This window comes from Rhamphochromis longiceps, linkage group LG6, assembly GCF_057381845.1.
Source record: "Rhamphochromis longiceps isolate RC_006_pf linkage group LG6, R_longiceps_female_GT1.1, whole genome shotgun sequence".
Taxonomy (NCBI): Eukaryota; Metazoa; Chordata; class Actinopteri; order Cichliformes; family Cichlidae; genus Rhamphochromis; species Rhamphochromis longiceps.
Genome location: NC_140562.1, coordinates 30,322,990 through 30,342,387, shown reverse-complemented (window position 1 = coordinate 30,342,387; position 19,398 = coordinate 30,322,990). Strand labels below are relative to the sequence as shown.

The 19,398-nt window shown below is 39.6% G+C and overlaps 1 protein-coding gene across 4 annotated transcripts in view; it reads left to right on the top strand.

Annotated features, from left to right (window-relative positions):
* Positions 1–19,398, top strand: part of LOC146668281 (septin-9-like) — a 70,119-nt gene that overhangs the window by 30,890 nt on the left and 19,831 nt on the right. The window contains exon 1 of one of the 4 annotated variants that reach the window (XM_085410190.1): positions 11,754–11,855. The exons of the other annotated variants lie outside the window; for them this stretch is intronic. The gene's annotated coding sequence lies outside the window, so the exon portion shown is untranslated. Of the gene's footprint in view, positions 1–11,753; positions 11,856–19,398 lie in introns of those variants that run through there. 4 annotated transcript variants of the gene reach the window in all.

Below are 19,398 nucleotides of genomic sequence, written 5' to 3'. Positions count from 1 at the left end.
AATAATCAGGCCCCATCTTATCTTAATGACCTTGTAGTACCATATCACCCTATTAGAGCACTTCGCTCTCAGACTGCAGGCTTACTTGTTGTTCCTAAAGTATTTAAGAAGCAGAATAGTAGGCAGAGCCTTCAGCTTTCAGGCCCCTCTTCTTTTGGACCAACTTCTAGTTTGGATTTGGGAGACAGACACTATCTCTACTTTTAAGATTAGGCTTAGAACAGTTTCTTCCTGTTAAAAGGGAGTTTTTCCTTCCCACTGTCACCAAAGTTCTTGCTCATAGGAGGTCATAAGATTCTTGGGGTTTTCTCTTTTTTTCTTTGTATTATTGTAGGTTCATTTCCTTACTATATAAAGTGTTTTGAGGCAACTGTTGTTATGATTTGACTGAATTGAATTGAATTAAATACCTTTGAGCTCTTTCAGCATAAGTGGCAGAAGTAAACATAAAGAATAAACCTTGTCTTCTGTACTTATGAGTAACTGATGATACTAAATTGGGCATGAGTGTGAAGGTCTGCTTCTCTGTATTAACACTGGGAGAGCCCAGCAACCTGTTCAGTGATGGATACAAATATGGATAAGGAATGTATGAATTGGTAGCTTTGTGTAGTTTTTGGTATAAAACTTAAACGTGACATTTTCTTTTTATTTCCTTGGAGTGTCGATTATTTGGATCTGCAAATTAATTTGCAAATGGCTTTTAAAGATCATCATTAGGATTAATTAGCAAAATGACTATAAATCTCTTTCACAGATTCAGGTGATGATTAAGTATTTTAATCACTGGGAGTAACCACTGTCATGTCACACTGTTTTCACAGTGTCATTTATTAAATTGTTATTATAGAAAAATTGGATTATGGCCACAGACTCTACAGCCATCTGCTTTATTTGTTAAGTTTTTGGCTGCACCTTTAGCCGCGAATGCCAATTAAATGGCCATTAGCTTGCATCATTCCAAAGCTAGTATAAAAATGCAAAACTCTGCTGTACTGGATATAAGCTGGATATATCAGCTTTTATCAACAATGCCAAGTATTTTGCAATTATCACTTGATGAAACATAATGTGTGTGTTTTCCTGCTGATTTTAGACATTTAATTTTATATTTACCTGGTTTGAAATATTACACTAGTTTTACCATGAAAACTGCACTTTATCATCTGGCAGATTTTTTGTTGTTCAAAAGTGTCCCAGTGCGCCCATGTGCCTGTGCTGTAAGTATGTCACGTTGTACTTATAGTCTTTTTTTATTGCATATTACTATAAATCTCTTGACGGTGTGCTGAGAGTTTTAAACGGTTCTCTTCGAGATTATGTGAGCTGTAGCCACTTATTTGTCCACAGGGAGAGGCCCAAATAGGGGTCTAAATGAGGGGTGACCTGAATGGGCCCGCCCTCTTCGGCAGAAACGCAAAAGAGAACTGTGGCAAAAACACATCTGCAAAGTTATGCTTATAAATGCACTACTGTCACAGATTTGAAATTTCTGAAGTGTATCTGCCTCATAGATAACAGGGAAAGTTATTTGCAACACTTCAACTAATGATTATGATTTGATTATTTTTTCCATATTACTTTTTTAAAGTGTTTTGCCCTGATTTCCGGCCTATTCAGTTTTTCCAGAAAAATGACATTACACATCATATGAGTACATATGCACACACGCACATGTGCGCACACACACACACACACACACACACACACACACACACACACACACACACACACACACACACACATAGTGTACGCTGTGCTTGCTTCCTTCCGTGTTCTCTCAGTGTGATTGTTTCCCCTGCAGCTGACCTCACAGCAGAGCGCTTCCTCTCACAGGGGTCATGTGATCTAAGTTAGTCAGCTTCCTCGACAATATCCCTCCGTACTTTGATGTGAGCATTAAGGGGAATGAAATACGCCAGGATGTTTAGGTAAAAGGTCAGCATGAAAAGAAATGTGCACGCACATCCACTGCTGTGTGACTTACAATCACTGGTAGATCAATGAATAGCACATACGTCATCTGAAGAGGGTTAAGTCAACAGAGGCCGCACAATTCTGTCAAATTTTATTATACTGCACCAAATCATAGCAACAGATGTCATCTCAGGCAACTGTACATACTAAGTTCATTATGGTGTTTTAGCTAGGGACGTGGACGGCTGTTCTACTCCCAACAGATGCACAAAGACTCAAATGCACATTTGGACTTGACATTAACACTTGTTGGAGTTTTCTTATATTTATCTGTAAGCCACTGTCTTCAGTTTATTCACCCTTTTAGTCTATTAGGTTCCATAAAAAGTTTAGTGTTAAAAAACTGTTTCATTACAGAATTCTAGTCAAAATTTTGCTGATAATAACCAAGGGGTTGAGCTGAACAGGGAGAGACGTGTTTAAATCTCAAACAAATTCAGAATTTTCTATCTTGTATAATGTGGTGAAATATTAAAAGACCTCAATATTGTCTCGGTTCAGCTGTGATAGATGGCAGCTTAAGTACTTGAAGCAGAAAGAAGCAGCTTTTTTAAGTAACAGCTTTAAACTGATCCAGCACATCTAAGAAATGTAACAACAAAGCTTCACTTCAGGCCAGAGGCATTCTGATGGGTATCTGGTCCACTCGTTATCTTGACAGTTAGGCCTGCTATTCACCAGTTCATTGCAGAAGGAGCCGTAATATCTCTGGACAGAAATGCTTGAACCACCTGTAGTCAGAATTTTTTTAGCACTTTTTTTCTGACACATTTTTCAACTTTAATACAATTTCTTCTTGCCGGAAAAGCCTTTATTTTAAGATCAAGCATGGACTTTTATAGTAACTCATTAGAGTGGCTGACCATAAATAGTGTCTTTATCTGTGGGATGATGGGACTGGTATAGGTTATCATTGGGAAAGGGTAACATCCAGTAACCTCATTTGCTCACTTCTTTAGTATTTTGTTGTGATAAGGGTAGAGAGGAAATTCAGAACATCAGAAAGTGTAAACTGTAACACACTAAAAATACAATTGCAAAGGAAACCAAGGCTATGGCTTTGAGAGTAAATGTGTATTTAATGGGTGTTACTGAGGAGTCGCTTCATGTAGTGCCATTGTGTCCTGTCTTCCTGTTGTGATGGTACGGAACAAAAGTGATATCCTCATTTCAGCTGGACAGAATATGTCTGCCTATTGCCTTAATTGATTCCTATTATTATTGACATTTCTGTTCATAATTAAAATGTGGTCACTGTGAAAGAAAGACCAAGTGAGGCCATTTGTCTTTAGTTTGGACTGACCTTCTAAAAGTGAGGAGGAGGCGTCCACAGAGGGTGGAGGGCGATTTGTCTCTGCTTGTCCAAAGGTCAAAAAAGGCCACACACGCACACACACATGCACACACAAACAAGCATGCTTTCTTAATCTCTCTTTTTGTGTGTATGCGTGTTTTTGTTGTCTCTCATCGACACACACACATGCAAACACGCAGCCTCCGGCAGAGGCACATGTGGGGTCAATCCTCTCCCAGTGTAATTACTCTGGACTGATCCCAGACCATTACTCAGTGTGACCCTTCGGCTAATTGCCAAGGAAAAAAATGAGAGCGGGGGCAGGCTTTACCTATGCGCTTGTGAGGAGGAGCTGTTCCTTAATGGGAATAAAATCCTACTTTAGTTTGTTGTTCTTTCATTAACGCGAGAATCATTTTGTTTGAATTGTTTGAAAATCCTCTCTTCTGTTGGATTATAATAATATTTTTTTAGATAGAAGTACATTTTTGCCAAATAATTCAAGATCCTTGATCATGATGATGAGAAATTTGTGGCTTAAAATGACGCTCTTGCGCTGAAGGGGAGACTCTTCGTGTCTGCGTCTTTGGCTGTGCTGCAAATTAATGAGCACTTTTGCTCATGTGAAGTCAGCGAGCCTCGAGTTTACATCTATTTTTTCAGTTCAAAAAACGCCCTGCAGTGACAGCAGTGACAAGCGTCAGTTCCTATTATCTTGTGCATGACTTTCACTGTCACTGTGCTTCCCTAACAAGCCAGCAGGAGGCAGTGTGTGATTAGTAAATCTTGAGTAACCCTATGTAAATAAATTATCTTTGAATCTGACAAAAACGAAATTCATGATATTTGGCAATCGTGTAAAGGAGGAAGAAGTCATTATGTCCATTAATGGAGAATTGATTGAAAGAGTTACTGAATTTTGCTTTTTGGGTGTCATAGTAGATGAAAATTTGATGTGGAAATCACATATCGAGTATATTAGAAAGAAGATGGTTAAAAACATTTATATTTTGGGAAATGTAAGAGATTTATTAGACTACAAAACAATGCGCATTTTATATTTTTCATTGTTTTTCTCATACTTTAGTTACTGTGTCGAAGTTTGGGGGAATACATATGAGAATACTATAAAACCTCTAAACTTATTACAGAAGAAAGTGATATGAATGATTCATAATATTAAATAAAGGGAACATACAAATAAATTATTTATAAAATCGAAATTGTTAATTAATATAATTAATTATGTTTAATGCTAAAAGTAATATTTTGCCTTTTAAGTTACAAAGAGTGTTTTTAATGTGTTCGGGGGGAGAAGACAGCAGAAGGAAATTTTCTTTTAAGCATCAGCTAGCTAGGACTACACAAAGATTAATGAGTCCAACGGTTAGGGGTATACGACTGTGGAACTCTCTTCATTATAATTTAAAGAATTGTATAAATTTACATTGTTTTAAAAAGTGTGACATGCTTAAAACGATAACTCAATATGAAGAATGTGAATGAAATTGGAGTTCATTGAAAAAGGATCCATTGTTTTTTGTTTTATTTATTTTATTTTCTTATCTTTTCTCCTTGTTACTATGTGGAGTGGTATATTCTGATTGTAAATTTGTTGTTTGGTTTGAGTCAGGACCGGAGATAAATGTTAATGTTAGTTTGTTCCTTTATTTGTGGTGCCCACTTGCAATATAAGTTGGATTGTAGATAGGGGGCAGGGTTTAATAAGAATATTTTCTTCTTCCTGCTCCTTTTCACACATTGTTGCAGTGCTTTACTGACAGAAAGTGTGGTTGGTTTGTCTGAAAGAACTAACTGTGGAAACTGTTGTACCAAGTGTGAAATAAATAAATAAATAAATAAATAAATAAATAAATAAATAAATAAATAAATAAATAAATAAATAAATAAATAAATAAATGAAATGAAATGAAATGAGTCTGGGTGGCAGGTAAAATAAAGCTGTGTTTCATGCTTTTTCAGACAGTTTAATTTTCAAATGAAAAATGTTATCATACAACTGCGCTTTCTCTCATGGCTGGAGCTTAATGAAGAAAAAAGCTCCAGGGTCAGAAATTTGAACCATGCTGGTGCAGAAAAGAGATGTCAGGCTTTTCCATTCATATGTTATGAATGTTTTTAATACACCAATATATCAGTGGGATAGACATTTTTTCAATAAACTGCTTTGCAGTTCTTTGAAGTGTGCAGACACTAAAAAGACTTAACATGAAATGTTTTCCTTATTTACAATGAACATCTTACACTGGAAGGTGGAGCTGAATAATGGGAAAGGGACAGCCCTTCTGCCTCAGATAAATAGTCCCACATACACACGCACACACACAGACCACAGACACACACAGTTCCCCTCTCACCCAGAAAAGGCTTTCGGAAGTTAAAGTTTACACTGAGCATCTGGGGGAAGTCAAGGGTTAAAGAAGTTTCCCACCACTGCAGAAAGACCTCTGTCCTGTTAAGTCATTATGCCAAATCCCCAAACTGCTGTAAACACCCCCTTCTCCATTCAGTTACCCCTGCATGCTGTGAACCCAAACATGTTCACATAGTTCTCCTTCACTTATATTTTAAAGCATATGTATACCCAAGCATTTACTACTTTGAATATACTAAACTCATCTGACTAGGAAATTAACTTTTGGCAAAACGTAAACAGCTCAGCTTTAGACTTTCACACACGCACACACATCACAAAGAAGCAGCGACCTTGCCGTAAGAGAAAAAGACAGATAATAGGATATGGGCCATCAGAGCCTAATGAAGGAAGGCAAGATAGCATTTAGTCTGTTGACATTATCTTCATTTATCTGGCCTTCCGGCGTATGATTCTTCCTTGTTATTTATCTAGATATGGGGCTAGTGATTCATTTGTCTTGGAAAAGCTGATGAGAAAATCATACCTCTTATCTTGGTCATGAAATTAAAGAGGAGGTTAAAATGGAATATGGCATGCTATTATCAGCCATTGTTTTGTTTTTTCAGTAAAACTTTGATAAATTTAAAGAACTGATCTTCAGATATGTTCAGGTGGTGAAACTGAGCATTAAATCCACTATTATCATATCAAAAACATTTACAAACAAACCTAAAACGTGACCAGAATGACGATGAATTGCATAATTATGATAGTAAGCAGCATTACACGTATATAACTCCAATTCTAAAGTTGACAAAAACAGTCGGGGTAAAATACATTTCAGATATTGATTGTTTAGAGTCGTTTCAGTGCAGGAGAAAAGTTCATGTGTTTGTCTCCACATTTTCTACTAATGATGTTTTATCCACTTGTTGGCTGATAGGGGGCTGTTTTGTGCATGGACAGACAGATGGCCTTTTGCATCACAGACTTACCATCTGCTGAAACGAGTAAAGCGGAGGGACTGGTGTGTTAGTATGTCTGAAGTGAATGTGCGTGGAAAAGAACCCAAAAATAAAGATGAGATTGTGCAGTCTCGTCCCTCATTGTGCACCAACAACAGGTGATTATCTTAAACCACTTAAAGACAGCGCAGTTATAAAAAATGTGATCTTGCTGATGCTGAACTGTGCAGACTCTGCACATGTGAAATTTAAAAGTATAAAATTTCAGTGTCAGTAAATGACATTTCATAACAGAGAATGAAGTTTAGAAAAAAAACTGAAGTGCTACATAACTTTTTATATTAATAATCTTCATCGCCTCTTTTGCGCTCTTACCTTCACCCTGCTGATTAATGTGTTAGATTAGCTTTGTAAGCCTGATTCAGACATGCTGCGCTGCTGACTGATTGGTTTCTCAGTTCAGAAAGGGCAAGCATCATTACTGATGCTCAAGTCTTTACTTTCCAATAATCAGCACAGACTCTAAAAGCAGTGATCTGGATCTTTTGCTATAAATGGGATTTACAATGATAGTTTAGGGATTTAGATAATATGCCTGCAGCTTTGTGGTTTTTAGTGCAATTACCTTGTTTGAAGAACCCCGTCATCTGTTGAGAAAAGAAATGTACCAATTGAGCTTGAAGGAACTTTGGGTGAACTTTCACGTCCAGCCTCGATGGTGTGAAGGATTTGCTAATGGTACACAGCCAACTGTAGTCATCAGCATCACTCAGCGGCAGAGCGGGCAGATGAGGGTGGAAAACACAACTGCACAGAGAAATGACAAGTTTCCTCAGATTCATTCGTCTCTCATGCACCATCAAACTGAGGTTCAATGTTCAGTGGAAGCCTTATGTGGTATTTTTGTCCTGTCGACAAACGAATGCTGACACCAGTTACAGAAGAAGGATATTTATAATGTCAGAAGCTGAACTTCATTTTCCATCTCTATCTGCTTCCATGTCTGTGCACATCCCAGGTTTCTGTTTAGATTTAATTAGCATCATAACATAGTTAGATGTTTCACGAAGACATGCCGTGACCGCACAAACAGTTTAATCACAGAGCTCCTTCCGTCCTGTTTTCATTTTTAGAATTGAGTCATCCCCAATCCTGGCCCCCGCAGACCTAGCAGGGGGCTAGGGATTCCCCAGAAGGCCAGTTCTCTGTAGTTTTTCTGCTTGGTGGTCAGCAGGGAAGACTAGAGGACATTGTGAGAGATCACACACTGGCTTGTATGGACTAGAAGTTTAACTCCTGGTCTTTCACTTGTGAAAGTAAGAAAGAGGTGCAGAAGGAAAGGCGCTTTGAGGAGATATGACTTCTACTTGCAGCGAGATGTACAACAACCACAAGACAGAACCCCTGTGTGAGTATCTGTTCAGGCATTGTCTTTTTTGTATCTGTGGGAGAGCTTGGCTGTTTTGGACTATCTCCTTACAGAGGCAGAATAACTGTCTGGTTTCCATTAAGGACAATCATGGAAAAGGATGAACAATGAATCCTCCTCAGATGGGGATGCAGGGAAATTGGTGCAGGAAAAGAGTTTTTTTTCCAACATTTTTTCAATTCACAATTTTGCAAAGATCAGTGTTTTAATGTCTTATGAGACACCATTCTGCACTTCCTCCTTTCATTCCTATGAATTGGAAAAACATGTTGTTCTTACCAGAATGGTGATGTGGTTACATTTGAAAGAAAACATCGTTATAGAAGAATGAGTGGGATTTTTTTTTAAATATGGTAATTGAAAGTGGAAGAGGCTTCTACTTCTCTTTGTCTTTTTAACTCATCTCTGTATTAAGCAGTCCAGCTGGGAATGCTTTAGTGGCTTTTTAAGAGAAACAGTAAACCACAAGCAGACACATCTCTTTAAACAACTGCTCGGACCACAAAATCACTTTATCTTCAATGGTTTCATCATTGTTAAAAACAAAAAGAAAGAAAGAACGAAGCACATTCTTTTCTAGTTTGGTACAGTGAAAAGCTAATAAAATACAAGCATGAGCATACGTCATAGTAGCCTTGAGATAAATTGTCCAAGCTGCAGGCTGAAGAAAAAAACCTGGAGCAGTGAAATATTTTACTGTCAACATGTGAAGTAGCTGGAGATATATTTGCAGACTAATCCAGCAGAACTGTTAATATATGTTTGGCGATTTTAACCAGAAGTTGAGTCTTGCGAGAACACTTTTGGGTGTCCTCGCTCATCACACATGCTGTCTCCATTTGCACCACAGGAGAGCAGAGCAACCACAGCAAAAAAAACACAACAGGAAGTCTCCAGCAGACCCAGCTATCTTCCCCATAGATATCTAGGCCAAGACAGATGTTCTTCTTCTTTCCCCTTCTCTGTCTTGTTCCTTACTTTCCCAACCACCCCCACCCGCTACTTTTCCTGCTGCTATCTCTCTTCTCTGCCTCCTCTTTCCCTCCCGGCCTTCCTTCCCTTTGCTTTCTGCTCTCTCCTCAGCTCCCCAACCTCTCCTGGGGAGGATGTGTCACTGAGTCCGCTGAGTCATGGAAGCGACTCTTTTAATCAGCTCAGTATGTGCTCTGCCCTGATTGGGTAGCCTTCAGAAATCAGCTTTGGCCTTAAGGCAAAGCTCGTATTCCCCTCAGCCATCCCTACATATTAGCATTCGGTTACCACAGGTTTTAATGGCTTGATGTATTTGAGCTGAAATTAAAGTGAAAGAGGAAACTCTTTATTTATTTAGATTTACAGTGAAGCAGCGATACGTGGATCAGGCCACAGATAGCACTGTGTGGCTGAAGTAGAGGTGATTGTTGGGTTATTTTGGCCGTCTGAATCACTTATTTGTTGTGCAGATATGAGTCATAGCATTTTAGAATGGGATGCATACTACACTCTAAATATACATTGATAAGTAAGGAAATGTATCTATAATACACAAACACACATATTGCACCCCCGCCTGCTTTTTCTGAAATCCGTCTTTTAGGCTCTTTGCAGCACTAATAAAATGTCTCCTCTCCTTTGATGTTTGTTTCCTCCAAGAGGAAATGGGAACTTCAGACACTGGTGTGTCGCAAGGTCCATACTGACAACATTGTTTATTGTCTGGTGACAACTGAAGGGAAAATATCTTCTTTGATAAAACAGAAATTTGTCAGAAAGCGTGTCACCCGAAAAGGCATGTGGGACAGTGAAAACATTTATCTTTTTGGTTTTTTTTCCCTTATGTAGCAAAAGTTCATTAGATTTATATTCATAATTGAATCTGATGACAGCTGTGATACAAGCCCAGGACATAGCCTAAACTGAACCTTGGAACTGCTGCATATAGCTTAAAGTTCTTAGATGCTTTAGTCATATAGATCACAGGAGAATTAACCATAAATGATGTCTCACAAAGTTATGCTGGTGTTCTAGATACAGACATCAGATAACATGGTTGATCCGGTCCTGTGGTAAAGCTAATCTTTTATCATGGTCCGAGTGAAGGAAGTGAATGTAAACTTTCTGAGCAGTTGCTCAGTATTAAATCGATTTGCTGTTTCTATGTTTGAGATTTCTTAATAGGTGTATCTTAAAAACTCGTAGCTTGTATATGCAAACTGATAACAGCAGTGAATATGTTTGGGTACCTGATACCCACAACACACCATATTGCACGTTTGCTTTGGTTTCATATTCACAACAAAACCGCTGCCAAGAGTCAGATTCAGCTCCATTTTTGACAGGAAGGAAGTATTTCTGCTGAATGTTATGAAAACCTCTGTCAGACCTTCAGCCTGCATGCTGATGGAAAAAAAAAGCAGAGCCAAGTCAACAAAGGAACAAATTAATCACGCTCTTCTTCCAGTAAGTTAAGATTAAATCCACTTTGTAGCAGAAATCTTTCTTTGTCTTTATTCATAAAAATCTGTTCTCAGAAAACAGCTCCTCGCACGCTGACTGCACTATTAGTATTTCTCAGTCGGAGGGATGGATTTGATCAATGTGAACCTCTATGTTGTTGGAGAGGAGGGACACAGGAAGCAGGAGCACAAGGCCTACACATTTCCAAGGAACATTTGGGATTTGGAAATACTTTCTGCTGTTTCGCAGCCAATGCTTACTTCAGTGCAGCTTCACACAAGTACAGTCTAGTTCTTACACGACTATTTCATACACTGAGCGGTGCTGGGTTACCACAGCAAAATAAAAACAGCATGTGTAACAGGGGGAACATCCAGGACATACGTTTTCTGTTGGAAAACAAGTAGTTTGGCATCACTGGAAATAACCGTATTGGGTTTTTGGTTGCAGGTTAAAACGGCAAAGACTTCTCTTACGTCTACCAATTAAGAGTGTACCTAAAGCCCACTGAGGCAAAGCTAAAGCCCAGCTGGCTAAGCATAACAACTGAAAGGAGAAGAAAACAACTAAAGTTAATCATTCCTTGAGTCTTTATATCAACCGCCTTGGACCACAGGAAGCCACTATACCTGGTCAACACATAACCCTCCAAAACAACACTCACTAATTGTTTGGTAAGCTTTACTGGGGGTGGGGGCGTTCTTACAAACTATGAGCTTATTTCCTTGTTGCCAGTTTTTAGAGGGAAATCGAAGCTGAAAAGGGAACGGTGCATAAAACAAGTAGATCCTTTTACAGCATTTTTCGCAAAATATTCCTTTATGTAGTTTTATTTTTATAAACTCTGAAATGTTCTGAATTAGTCATGGTTTTGGTCATGAGTCAGCTACAGCTGGAGGGAGAGGATGCATGTTGGTGTGTGTGTGTGCTGCCTATTATTTCAGAAAGAGGCGCAATGAGGACTGAAGGAAAGACCAAATGCTGTTAGTGTGCACACACAGATAATCTGTTACACTTCTTGCTGTGAAGCAAAGCAGTTGGGGGTGGTAGAGAGCATATGGGCACACATAAGGACAGGGAAGTAGGTATTGCCTGTTGTATTGTGCAAACACACACTCTTCTTTTGTAATTTCCTTTTCCCATAAAGACATAAAACTTTATCTATAATAAATGTGGTTTAGGATAGCTCGCTATATCCACAATATTCCTCATTCACTTTCTTTGAATGAGGGGTGTGACTGCCGAATGCCTTCTTAGCCACTTGGGATGGCAGTCACATGACCACGTGTGGGCGTGGCCGGGAGGAGAAGCGGCAGCCTGGCCTCTACAGCTGAATCTGTGATTGAGAGGAAGAAAGAGAGGAGAGGAAAGGGTTGGGTGAGTTGTGGATTTTTATGTTTACCGTGTACTTTTCTGTTTCGCAGTAACAGTGGGGAATGGTTTTAGAAAAAGTATAAAAGGGGGCAGGCTGTAAGAGGGAGGGAAAGGGAAACAAAAGGGCGGTGTGTCGGTGTGTGGGGAGGGGGTAAATGTGTCCTCTGGGGCTGTTTGGTGTCAGAGTTAGTTTGCTAGGTGCTTCATGTGTGCTCAGAAAGTAAAGTTTTGAAGCTGGGAGTAGATTAGATGGGGGGTTTTTTTTGCAGGAGATCTGTACAGCTAGCCAAATTTAGTGTAAATACCTTAATTTTTCTCCCTTTCCCACTCTTCTTCTTCTTTCCTATTGTTCAACTATCGGGAAGAGTTTGGGGGGTCAGCATTGCTACTCTCCCCCCTCCTTACTTTCCCCCTCCTCCCACCCTCTCCCTTTCTTTCTTGCTTTCCCTCCCCATTGTGTCCTCAACTCTGAAGCATGGATGGGTAGTCAGCCTCGCATAAAGAGGCAGAGTGATCGACCAATCAGGGTAGCCCGTATTCCTCTTTAAGTTGCATGCCTCCAGGGTTCTCTGTAGTAAGGATCCCTTCTTTTAGCCTCAGCTCTCCTCACATCACAGTTTCAAGGCTCTGTTTGATCCAGTGCAGTGGATTAGCCAAGGACCGATGGACCTAAGCTGTTGTGATGTGATTTAATTTTGTCAATCCCTTGTGTCTTCTCTCCAGAGAGTTTGTTGCCAAGTTCAGCTAAAGGTGAAGAGTCAAACAGGTCATGTTGTGAGTTTGAGATTTGCCTTGAGACTTTCTCAGGGAAGGACTTATCTCTTCCTCTAACTCCTGTCAGTTGCTTCAAGCAGGAAGAAAATTGTGCAAGGATGTGATTAGTCACTTTAGCTGTGATCTCATACTTTTGGTGTCTCCGATGATCTTCTCTTACCCATTTTTTTAGTACAGTAGCTGAACAGTTGCTTTGTTGGATACGATGCCCTTGAATCCCACTTATCTCATAGCTAATGTAGCAGATGGATCTTTCCGCTCCATTTGCTCTCTTGTTGTGTTATTGGAAATGTTCTCGTTAACCAACACGAACCAGCTGCATTTCATCTTAATGTCTGATAAGTAAAGAGATGCATTCATCCTTGCGTATTGCGTCTGCATGAATAAATGCATGCATTTTGTGTTGCTACCCTGAAGTCACTGTAGCGCCACAATACCACCAGAACATTATTGAATTAGGAAATTAATTTAAATGTGTTTTTCCCCACAGCAGTCGTGCTGCTGTCACTGTTACAGCTTATCACACAATACATTTGATATTACTTACTCCTAATGCCTCACGTCTGATTTACATGAAGCATTATTACAAAATCCTTTGGTTAAAGTCAGTCATCCATTGTTTACATGCTACTAATCAGATTACTGTAGCTGGATAATAATAAGTAATTCAATCACAACAGATAAACGCTTCATTAGGATTGTTTGGGGCTAGCAGCCCAAAATAAATGAAGGGGGTTACTTCCCCTTCTGTAATTAAGTCTTGCATTATCGTGAGCTTTGGCAGATGGATCATTTTCAGAGACTTATTGTTGTTTTGCGAGCGCATAAAGACTTCAAACCTGATCCTTTAAAGGTATAAATCCACCCCTGTGGACACATAACCCACTGCTGGTGTCATTTTTGACATTCAACACACTTTTGGTGTTCTTGACCAAAGAATTTTCCCCGAAGGAAGAAGAGCTGAGTGGAGAGGAATAGTGTGAACTTGTTTTACTATTAAGAAACAGGCTGACAATATGTTTTCACACATTAGCGTGCACACCTTTTACCCACATGTTAAAAGCTTGCTTGTCTTTCTTGTTCGCCATTGTGAAGTTTTTATTCATTCTTGTCTTTGTCAGGTGGTGGTAGGAAATAAAAATGCACGAGTCATAAATGTCACATTTTGTTTAAAAAATGGCTTGTTTATCTGCCCACAGCTGACATTTTCTGTCTGTACGTATGTCAGTGCCTGGAGGAAGTCAGACATGTCACGTCCTGTCAGAGGTGACAGTTTGAGGACCTGCCGACACTGGGTGGGTGGAGGGGGTTAGAGTGGATTATTATTTGCGGTGGTCTGCTCTACAGAACTGCACCAGTCTATAATATTATGCTCTGCTGTGGCATCTTGACTCTAAACTGGTAATAGAAAATGATACAATTTGGTCTATGGCTTGCACACAGATACCTCATGGTTCTTTAAATTAGAATCAGTTTTTAGCTTTGGCTCACTCTGAAGTCTTGACTTGTAGCTTGTCTATATAATTGCATTGAAAAGGGTCCGTTAATAGACCCGATTAGCTGGATGTTTTTCTGAACAGATAAAGGGTACAACAAAACTGTGTGCAGAAGAAGTGCAGAAGCCATTTGTGCACAGCGAGTTGCTTCTCATTTCCCCCAATTAAGTGCTGCCCATTGATATATGCAAACAAGCCAGCCCCTTTCCCACTTGATGCTTAGTGGTTGCTTGATTTATTCCTTTATGGTCTTTGTTTGTCCTTTGCCCTATCCTACTTCCCTTATTGCAGCTGTGGATGGTTCTGTGGTGAGACCCTCCTAGTTCCCCTTCCATGTTTCTCAGAAACGCCCGGGCTTCTGAGTTACAGCTGTGGTCTCTCAGTCTGCTGAGTGCTGCCCAGAACAGCGGGCTCTCACAGTGGTACACAGCACCACAGTGTCTGCCCTGCTGCGCTGGGCTTTGTATTCTCCTATTGTTTTTCAGCTTGTCACTGATATTGTTTCATTTGGCTCATGTTTCTTTTCCTTTTTTCTTTTCTTGACTCGTCCTTCACCTAAAGGGTCCTCCATTTACAGCTTTCTCTGGTCATCCACTCTCACTCTTTCAATCTTTGTGAGGTATTTTGTTAAAGGTCCTTAACAGACGTTTACGAGTGACAAGCATATCAACACCATCTGCTTTTGCTCCACACCGGGACAGCGGCTGCGTTCTCAGTGGGCTGTCATGTTACAAGACTGAAAGATGAAGTGGGCCAGTAGCCTTTTCCAGACCTTTTCTTGAGTTCTCATTTCAGTTTGTGTCAGCTCTTTCCTTGACTGACCTCACAAAATCACGCCATTTTACGGAGAAAGGAGAACCTTTAAAAGTGGATCTGTTAGGGGTTTCCCCCCCCAATTTTTTTCTACTCCTGGATCATTATTATGCCACTGAGACATTATACAGCAGCCGCTCAGACTTGCTTTTGAAACCTTCAGTTAATTAGAAGAAAGTGCAACAAAGTGTAGGCAAAAGAGCTAAAACAGCTTGTTTCAGTGTGAACTGAGGGGCTGCAAAAAGGCCCAGCAGATAAATAAAGATTATTTTGAAATAAGAATCATGCAAAGCTAGTCTACTAGAATGCAAAGGATAATAGGTCCCTTTTTAATCATTGTGTTCCTGTGGTTTGAACTTACAGATTGGGGGGGATTATGTTTGAGGGATTTCCTCTGTCAGGGATACACATGAGAGCCCAGTGAGAGGCTCCACTACCCTTCCAACTTTGAGCTGTCAGCCTCGCTCTGTCACTGCCTTCTGTAAACATGTCATCATGTTATCTCCATCAAACAGAACACAGGGAAGGATTAAGCTAGGGGCCTGTGCTGCTGTCAGCTTCACCAGGCAAAACCTGTCATAGGCTTTCATGAGGATTTAAGAAGGACTTGTGGATTGAGCGTTTACAATATGGATAAGATGATACAAACACCACTTGGAAATAGACCTTGACGGAAAAAGGAAATGTGAGCTAGTGCTGTGGAGAAGAATTCGTAGCATTCTCACACGATACGCAGTCGTGTTATTTAGACTAGTCGACTTTATAGCTTTTGTGTGTTTAAACTTCAGACCTGTGTTTGGCGTATGTGATCATTATGACTGGAGTCCTTCACAAGAATTCGTTCATGCTTGTGTGATTTAGGTGATTCAGTTTTATCTCATTTCTTTGAAGACAATGTTGTACGCCCTTGTAGCAGGAGTTGATGCTAATATAGGCATATATTTGAAGTGTAAGTGCAATATTGTATGCTCTATTTGTTTCGTTTTTTTAATTGCGTTATTTTGTCTGTGTCACAGTTTCTATAGGATACTTTTGTCTGATATTGCAACTATTGGTGAAAATGGTTAAAAAAAACAGCAGCTTTGAGTAGAACTGAGTTTTAATGCAATTTTGCCTGAAGATGAAAATCTTTTTAAATTCTTTAACTGATATTTGGCATAGAAACATTCCATTAAATTATTAGAGGATGCTAAATTGTGCGTATATTAACCCCACACTTCTATTACTGTGTACTCTTGTGGCTTCCTTCTTCTCTCTGGTCTATCTATTGAACTCTAGACAGCAGCTGGCATAAAATTTAACGATCTCTTCCTCTCGAGAGCGAGACGCCACCTCTGGAAATGTAATTTCTGGTTTAAGAAGAGAGGAAGGGATGAGGACAGCAACAGAAAAACACAAACACACACACATGGGAAAGGAAAGGATCAGGGGATTTGACTCATGGGAACCATGACTTTTAAAAACATAACAGAGCATTCAGAAAGCAGATGATGTTAAAAAGCTGTGTGAGTGCGACAACAAACCTGATCTTCCTTTTACCCAGGGTTCACTTCCCCTCAGGAGGGACTGGAGAGGTTTTGAACACAGGAAGAAAAAGGAGAATCTCAAACTGTAATGCACATTTACCCTCATTATTAAGATTAATTGAATGAAAGTGGACTTATCAGTGATTTAAGTATAAGAGCTAATCAAGATTTCCCAGAGAATTTTTCTTTTTTCGTCAACAGACATTAAACGCTTCACTTAGAGTAAAGAATCTGACTCTTTAACAAGTAACTTTCAGGGAGGTAATCAAGATCTGAAAATGTAAAGTTCAGTAGATTTTTAAAAACTCAAGTGAGTCCAAGACATAAACCAAGTCTTGTGTTTGTATTTTATTATAACAGAGATGCTGCTTATTAACATTGCTGCATGTAAACAAAAATTCAACCAATGCAATATATGTAGGAATTCTAGCCACGAGTAATTTGCAGACCATGTCCTTGGTTATTTTGGCATTCTGATGAGCCTCAGTGCAACAAAGTTAAATACTCTCTGACTGCTTCGGAGGATACTAGCAAAAAGTTTTTCATAATTCTGTCCTTCCTTTCTATGAGGCTAGAAACTTTTGTAGCTTCATGCACTTTAAACCATTTATCTGATGAACTGTTTGAATCCAGAAAAAAAGAAAGTTATGTCCAGCTGTAAAATCCTCAGATACTGGGTTAAGCAGCATATTGCTTTTGCCGGGGCCCAGGTTTGAGTGCATCTTGACCATTTGCTGCTCTCTCCCCAACCCCCACTCTTTGTTTTCCTGTCTACTCTACTGTCGTCTCAAAAATAAAGGCTAAAAAGCCTCACAGTAAGTCTTTAGGGGGGTGCTGTAAAATCCTCAAAATGCACAAATTTCAAAGTGTCAGTCATCGACCACAGCGTTTAAACAGTTTGGCTCATTTGCGCTAATTACATGCTGTACACGCACTGATTCATTTTACTCATTTCTTCTATCTCTCCTTCACCTCCTGCTTCCTTTTCCCTCTGCAGCATTGTCAGGGTCTTGGCTGTAGTCGAACAATAACAGAGAAAAACTTTCATGTAATTTAAAGCAGGGCTGAAAAGTGGTGATGTGGCGTCCGCGGATCGATGGAAACTGAATTTCTTTGGTTTGAGGAGGCTTTTCGAGAAGACAATAAAGGCTTTGTTTCTTGGGAAGGCATGTTCAAGTTTCACTTGGTGAATATTAAATGTAGAGTTGGATATGATATGCCTGATGGGATTTTAATGAAGGGCTTGGGAGGGAGTGTTGAGTTATGTGTGAATGTGGAATGGGAAGGGGATTCTCTGTTACAGCCAAACAGAGTATTATATCTGACAGAAGAGTAATACTGTGTGTTAGTTTTCCAGGAAGGTTATATTACAATGCAGTGGGTTTGGTGTCCAGGATTGCACTTTTTGATCTGTCAGCTGTATGCAAGTTTTGAAATCTCAAAGTGGTCTATCTTTCTACTCTTATGATATAAGAATTGCTGCCTGAAAGCCGTTCTGTGTTTTTGTCTACAAAAAACTGCTGGTGTTGAAGATAAACGGCAATCATTTCTGTTCTGTGAGTCGTGGATGTTGAGCTCTCCTCACTTTCACTCCCTCCGCAGTCCTCTGAGGACATTACCTGATGGAGATTAAAATGTCTTTAATCTGCCCCCTGACTGGTACGAAGTCTGAGTAATGCCCATATGGGGCCATGTAAGAATAGGGCAGATAACTTTCCAGTTAATTACCAGTGAGCGAGGGGTTGTCACGCGTCCTTGATAATGCACCTTCACCTAAACCACCCAGCTAGGGCAAACTATCAGCAGCCGTGTGCTACATGTGACAAAGGTCAACTGCATGAAATTCAACAACTTGGTTCTCCCAGAATAGTTCATATTTTTGTATGACATAAATTTAAGTCAGAGACAGTTTATTGCAGGCTTTGTGAAAGCTTTTTCATATAGTAGATGCAGATAATTATCTATTTTAAACTGAGATGTTCTGTAGCACTGTCACCTAAATCTAAGAGGTTTTCAGATTTCACTGTCCTGATCGTAGCGATCAAAGTTTGCAAGCTGTCTCTGTAATTGCATGGGCTTCCTCCATGTCCTGCACCAGCTCATAGACATGCACGTTAAGTCAGTCATTGACTCTAACTTGGTTGTCGATTTAAGGCAAAAGAAGTCTATGGACCAAAGCACTTTAGGAATGTATGGTTAAATAGGACTTGTCGTTTCAGGCTGGAAAAGCACGATCTACATGTCAGTCCATTTCTATTACATTAGGTATCAAATGGGATCGCTATGGAAAATGATAAGAAATAATAGTTCATTAAACAATAGTCGGTTTATTCAGTGGTACATTTCTATAAGATAAGGCCTAAATATCCTTTGCAGTATCTGCATGTACAAAACTCTGTAAGGCTAAAATATCCCCGATGACGTGTCTAACAACCTCGGGATTACTTTCACAGACTTGACAAGGTTAAATTCAGAGAAATGGAGGATACTGTACAAGTGCTAAGTGATATTTCTTGTGGCAAATTAATTGATCCTCATGAGTACAGTTTGCTGGTGTATGCCTTTAAGCTGTACAAACCGTTTCAGTGCGGATGTAAATGCTGTGGTTTGTCTGCTGTGAGGCCCTCTGTGACAAACAGGAAATCTTTTAGAAAACGTGCACAACTGAAACTCGTTTTAATAGAGCAATTATTTTGTAGCATGCAACTCCTATTAAATAAAGACACATTTCGCCATTAAGACAACATAAAATATGTTTGTGTGGAAAACTGTGTCGACTTCTAAAGAGCAAGAACAAAACAGCAAGATGCCATCTTGAGTGCAAATGAACGTCAGCTTCCCATAAAGTGCCCTCATTTGAAAATAACTAACAAGAGATTGGAGTAATCTCTTTGATGGGATCTATCCATTCATGCAGGGAAAAGGCTTGAACTCCTC